The sequence below is a fragment of the Solanum verrucosum genome, unplaced genomic scaffold (assembly GCF_900185275.1).
Source record: "Solanum verrucosum unplaced genomic scaffold, falcon-dt-bn FXZP01000182.1, whole genome shotgun sequence".
NCBI lineage: Eukaryota > Viridiplantae > Streptophyta > Magnoliopsida > Solanales > Solanaceae > Solanum > Solanum verrucosum.
This window is the reverse complement of record NW_026020378.1, coordinates 4,547,744-4,554,856: the sequence shown is the minus strand read 5'-3', so window position 1 is coordinate 4,554,856 and position 7,113 is coordinate 4,547,744. Positions and strand designations below refer to the sequence as shown.

The following is a 7,113-nucleotide window of genomic DNA, read 5'->3' as shown; positions in this document are numbered from 1 at the left end:
GTTTGTTATTGTCTTCACTGATGACATTCTAATATATTCAAGGAATGAGGAAGATCATGCTAGCCATCTCAGAATAGTTCTCCAGACTTTAAAAGATAGAGAGTTGTATGCCAAGTTCTCTAAGTGTGAGGTTTGACTTGAGCCTGTGGTATTCTTAAGTCACATTGTGTCTGGAGAATGAATTAAAGTTGATACTCAGAAGATAGAGGTAGTGCAGAATTGGCCTAGACCCACATCTCCAACTGATATTAGAAGTTTCTTGTGGTTGGCTGGATATTATAGAAGGTTTGTCGAGGGATTTTTATCTATTTTGTCTCCTTTGACCAAGTTGACTCAAAAAATAGTGAAGTTTCAATGGTCTGAAGCTTGTGAGAAAAACTTTTCAGAATTGAAAAAGAGGTTGACTACTACCCCAATTTTGACCTTACCAGAAGGTACACAAGGTTTTGTAGTGTATTGTGATGCATCTAGAGTTGGTTTGGGTTGTGTATTAATGCAGAATGACAAAGTTATAACTTATGCCTCCATACAATTGAAAGTTCATGAGAAGAATTATCCAACCCGTGACTTAGAGTTGGCTATTGTAGTGTTTGCTTTGAAAATATGGCGTTATTATCTTTATGGTGTTCATGTGGATGTGTTCACCGATCACAAGATTCTTCAGTATGTGTTTAGTCAGAAAGCGCTTAATCTCAGACAGAGAAGGTGATTAGAATTACTCAAAGATTACGAAATGAGTATTCTTTATCACCCAGATAAGGCTAATGTTGTTGCTGATGCCTTGAGTAGATTATCTATGGGTAGTACCGCCCATTTTGAGAAAGATAAGAGAGAGTTAGCGAAAGATGTGCATAGACTTGCACGCTCAGGACTCCGACTGATGGATTCCACAGAATGAGGAGTAGTGGTGATGAATGAGACTGAACCATCATTAGTGTCAGAAGTGAAAGATAAGCAAGACCAAGATCCTTTATTGCTTGAACAAGTGTTCATAAGCAAAAAATGATAGCTTTTGAACAAGGAGGAGATAGTGTATTAAGGTATCAAGGTAGATTGTGTGATTGATTTCAAGGGTAATTGGGATCATCATCTACCTCTCATTGAGTTTGCTTACAACAATAGTTACCATGGTAGCATCCAAATGACTCCATATGAGGCTCTTTACGGGAAAAGATGCAGATCTCCTATTGGATGGTTTGAACTTGGTGAAGTAGGGTTGATAGGACCACACTTGGTTCATTAAGCTATGGAGAAAGTGAAAGTTATTCAAGAGAGATTGAGAAAAGCGCAGAGTCGTCAGAAATCTTACACTGATGTTAGGAGAAGGGAGTTAGAGTTTGAAGTAGTTAAAGGTTTCACCCATGAAGCCTATGAAGGGCGTTATGAGATTTGGTAAGAAGAGGAAGCTTAGTCCCCGGTATTTTGGCCTTACAGAATATCCAAGAGGATTGACAATGTAGCTTATGAGTTAAAGCTACCACAAGAATTAGCAGCAACCCATACGATTTTCCACATCTCTATGCTGGAAAAGTGTATGGGCGATCCTTCATTGATCATACCAATTGAAGATATTGGGATCAAGGATAGCTTATCTTATGAGGAGAATCCACTTCAGATTCTAGATCGCCAAGTTAACAAGTTGAGGATTAAGAAAGTAACATCAGTCCAAGTACTTTGGAGAAATCAATTTGTTGAGGAAGTTACTTGGGAAGTTGAGGAAGATATGAAGAAGAGATATCCACATCTCTTCGAATCCGGAGAAGTTCCAGAAGGTACTAATCCTTTTCTTGGTATTCATTTATAAGTTGGCATGTTGTAATTGGATAATGCTTATTGGGTGTTTGAACTGCATGTTTGATGTTACGCCCTTAACCTACTAAGAGTAATCTCATTCGAGGATGAATGTTCCCAAGGGGGAGATACTGTAACATCTCGCAAATTGAAAGAACTAGAAAGAGGTAGATAGAAAAAGTGCTTTTTTGGAAATAATAAAAAATCTGGAAAATTGGTTAAGTTAAGTTTGAGTTTTTGGTCAACTTCAAACGACCATAACTCTTAGATCAGGATGAGTTAGGTGTTTTTCCAGATATCGTAGGAAAGATCTTGGAATAATCTTTACAACACCGTCGAGTTTGCGCGATTCTGAGTTCGTATGAGTGAGTTATGCCCATTGAAAGTTGGGTTGTTCAAATAAGGAAAGTCCAATCCGGATTTTAAATGGGAATTATGGTCTTTTCACCACCTAATTAATTAATTTCATTTTTGGTAATTAAGTTGGGGTCTAAACTGATTGATTCAGTTTACGCTTTTGAGAAACAAGTTAGGGTTTTGAGAGAAGAGAATAGAAGAGGAGAAAAAACAAGGAATCGTGAAGTTCTTGAAGCTAGGCTCGTGGATTTCGTCAAGGGGTGATCCCTACGAGGTATGTGAGTTCATACATCATTGGGTTCGTTCACCCACGCGCCAAACATGTTTTATTCAGTGTAATTTCATCCTAAAAATATTGAGAATTTGATGTTCTTGAGTTGTATTCTTGAATTACTTTCGTTCTTGAATTTGGGATGAGATTGAGAAGTTCTTAAGAGTTTAAGATTGATTATTAGAGTTTCTTTGAGTTTAATTCTTTTGTATATGTTGTGGGTACCTGAATCTAAAGAGATATGAAGGAAAAGAATCGAAATTAGGCGAATTGGGGGATAGAAAACGAAGAAGAAAAATGTCGGGCAAATCTAGAGCCTCAGGCCGTGTCGCAGACCTTCCCCACAGTTTCGCAAAATTCTTCCTCGCGTCGCGGAGCGGTCACGGACCATTCTTCCTCAAAAAGTATTTTTGCGACCAAAATTTAAATACATCTCTGCATCGCAGACCCATTCTCTGACAGTGAATTCTTGATATTTTCTCATGTTTAGCTATCTAAAAACACTCCTAAACATCATGAGATCTTTCCTATCACAAATCACAATCCTTGAATCTATAATTCAATTCAAGGAAAGTTAAGAGTTAAGTCAAGGGAAGTTAAGAGTCAAGTCAAGAGAAGTTAAGAGCCAAGTCAAGAGAAGTTCATAGAGTCTACCAAAAGTCTTTTATAAATGATTTAACTTTGTTTTGAGTTTTGAGTTCAGTAAAGAGTAAAGTTAAAGTTCATTTCTTCAAAGTATATGGGGACTATGTATTCCCAAAAGAGTTTAAAATGTTTTCACATTTAAATAAGAATAGAAATTGAGATTTTCAAAAGAGCCTTTAAGCTAGTTTTTCAGTACAGAGCCTTTGAGCTAGTTTTTCAGTTAAAGAGTAAATGTTTTAACATTTGAGCAAGAAGGGAAACTTTGATTTCCAAAAGAGCCTTTGAGCTAATTTTTGCTTTTACAATTAAGCAAGAAGGGAAACTGAGATTTCCAAGATAGCATTTGAGCTAAGTTTTGAGCAATTATCTCAAACAACAGAAAGAAGTTATGTTTTTTAAAAACATAAAGAGCTAGTATCATAAAGAAGTTTACTTGTTTTAAAAGTATTTATCTTGAGTACAGTCTTCCGCTGAGTAAATAAGCCAGGCTAAGGGTTTGCTTGGGGCCAACAATGATTCTTGATTGCCAACCACGTCTGGGGTGTAGGCTCGGGGCGTGACATCATGGATATTTCAATAAGAGCTCCTTTCCTCCTCCTTAGGTGTGTTCATGATTCAATTTAGATCGATTTTTCATTAAAAGGAAATTGAATCGATAAAACCAGTCTTAATATGTCACAATTAAATCAATTAAGTTAGATTTTTTTGTAACATAACACTACCTTTCAACATGAAATATATTCTAAACATTACTAAATAGAATTTATAAATCAAACTAAAAATTAAAGGCAATTAGGCAAATGATTGAAGTACTATAAAGACAAGCTCTACGAATCAATAGTGCAACCGATTGATATGTATCTTAAAATTTTATATAGAAGAGCTCACACACGGTATTTATATAGTTGGTTTGATTCTATGTTTCCGCATTTTTTTTTCTTTAAAAGTAAATCAAATCAAATTTTATCACTTTTAAAAAATAAAAAATCAAATCAAACCAAATAAAAAAAGATCGGTTCTTTAATTCAACATTCAACTTGTTTGATTTTTCGATTTCTGCAATGACTAAAACTCGAGTTGGTCCTCAAAAGGGCTATATGTGTAAATCCACCTATTTAAATGAGGCAGTCACTTGCACTTTTGTTCCTATTTTGTGCTAGTCTTTAATTTTTGTCTCCTATTTTGTGCTAGAGGGGCAAGTCCCGTGCTAAGCACGGCCCAAGGCCCAACATTTGAGATATTTAAAATTGTATTTGCTATATTTTGGTAGGTGCAAAACTTGATGCCCTCTCTCTCACACACTAATCATGGTAGAATAATGTACATGTGTAAGATCTCAGATGCTTTCTGTGAATTGAAAAAATTTATCCTCTCGTGTCAAGCAAGCATTCAAGTCAATTTTAAACCTTACACAAACCAATTATATTAAAATATATAATTAATATAGTTTCAAGATTACACAAAGATAATGAAAAAGTACTAGCGCAGTTCCTATTGCCTACATGTAGAATTAATACATGTAATTCAATATTACGCTGCACTCTTCTCATAAGCATATTGTTCTCTTCCACATCTATTTTTTTGCTTGTACCTTTCCTGAACCTGTCTTATCAAGTACACATAATTTCTGTTTTCAAATTTGCTTAGCATTAAAAAATAGATCCTCTTGGCCTTTTTTGGCTTCAAATACCTTGCTAGAGGTAAGAATTGACTTGAGCATAATATTTCCTTTACACTTCTCCAGCAACATAGTCTTCAACTTCAATTGTTTTTAATTTTACAACATAATTTATAGATTATATAAGTAAACATATTATACCAATTTTTCAGTAATAATAAAGCGATTGCACATATAATTTCAGAAGTAGAACTTGTGCAGAGCAACTTGATTAGAAGGATGAACAGAAGCTCAGCTCAAGTCAAGCAACATTCTGACTACCTTAAACTTCTGAGTAAACAACTACGACACCCCCTCCACATGGGTCCTTTGGAAGGCTACTGTCATTGAAAGAATTGTAGCTTGAATCTCCTACACCACATTATAACCACCGTAAGCAAAAGCCACATCTCTCAATGTGAAAAAGTCGAAAACGACTCCCAAATTGATTTTAGCGGAGTAGCTATAGTCCACATCTAGCTCCACGCTTAGTTGAATCCCCTCAGCCAATTACAGAGTAACTACATTAATTGTCACATATACTAGTCAGATAGACGGGACTTAAATATTAATGGGCAGAAAGGAAAATAAATAGTAGTACTAATAATTTTGGATACCTTTAAGGACATGACAACAGCCACCAAAGACACACCGAATAGAGAATCTAAGTTGGAAAAATGAGAGAGCACAAAATAGTCATATTTGTGCAATCTTGTATGCACACTAAATAATCGACCTTCTTGAGTGATTTTACCCAGTCGTCAAGTAAACAATGTCAACGCCAACTTCGACAATTACCTGTTGGAGCACCACCATAGCCCAAGCTTTTCCCAAAAGCATACTGCCCAACTCATGATATATATAGAAGCGTTTTACTGGGACCATTTTGTGCATCTCAATCATTTGACATAAAGTGTACAAAGTTATAATCCAAGATATTCACCAGCACTGTTACATCACACCAGGTCCCGTAAAATTGATTTACATCCAAAATAAATGATATTTCACAACAGAAGCCCCAAGTTACACTCTATTTTCTATGGACATATAATCTCTGTAAAATTGATTTACATCCAAAATAAATGATATTTCACAACAGAAGCCCCAAGTTACACTCTATTTTCTATGGACATATAATCTCTATAAACTAACACGTACCATCCAAGGTGAGACATAGCATAAGGAAGATTGAGGACACCGGTTCCAACCATAGCTGTAATATTGTGAAATGTCGAACACCACCATTTTGCATTCCTAGAAGAAATTACAGTAAGCCACTCGTGAATTGTCTTTTGTTCTGCAGATTTGCCTCATTTTCCAAAAGTGAATTGAACAAATAAAATTGATATATGACATAAGAAATTGTCTAATAGTTTGATGAAAGTGATTGAGAGCCTAGCAAGCCTCCTACATAATAGGCCAAGCATTTTTTTATTTATAAAATGCCAAATTGAAATCGTCAGAGCATGGAACCTTTGTTTATATACGTAGCCTCATTCGTTGGGGAGCGCATTGTAGCGATCTCCTCTCTTCCTCTTGTAGTGCTATTGAATAGTACTTCGCAGACACTCAAAATTTCCTATGTGGTCGCTTCTGGCTCCTTCAATTACCTTGCTAATCACTCTCAACGTATCTATGTCACTTATACATATTCTTTTTTTAGAGCTTGAAACTTTGCTTATATGCTCATTCTCCTTCTTTACAATCAAGCAGAGACATCACTGCAATCGAGAAAAATACATACATTCTTAACACAGTCTCCTTTGTAGTTGCACCATTCACCTGAGGATTCAAAAAGTCCTAAATTAGTGGCAGACCTAATTTTCTATTTGCTGAGTGCTGGGTACAAAGGTGCCTCCATGAGTAAACATGTATATCAAATATGACACTGTAAAGCTATAAACATGTGAAATGAGATGATGATATAGTAATTAACATAATGTAAGGTTTAAAAAATAGATGACGCCAATGTTTTGCTTTCAATTTCTTTTATCACAAACTTTTTATCAATGAAAACACAATTAGCTTAAAACAATCAATCAAAACTTAATCCAGCCATCACCAAATTAGGTAAAAATATATAAGTTGGTCATTCTTCCAACTATAATTTCAGATATATGCTTATATATCTATCACACAAATACCCAACTAAATGCTCAAAAGGAACTTCTTTGGATAAAATTACTACTAAAGTTACTATTTTCCCTCACTGAAAAATGTACAGATAGTTTGATTGAATCGGTGAGAGAGAAAAAAATAGTAGTGTTTTCACACGAAAAAATTTGAATGATGTACCTCGACTTCCATCAGCTTCGATACCGCTACGGCTTGCCCAATCTTTTTTTCCAGTAAAATCTCTAAAATTAGAACAAATCGACATACCAACCAACAT

At 35.3% G+C, this 7,113-nt stretch overlaps 1 pseudogene; it reads right to left on the bottom strand.

The window, feature by feature from the left end:
- Nucleotides 1-4,999: 4,999 nt before the first annotated feature.
- Nucleotides 5,000-7,113, bottom strand: LOC125838621 (lysine histidine transporter 1-like; annotated as a pseudogene).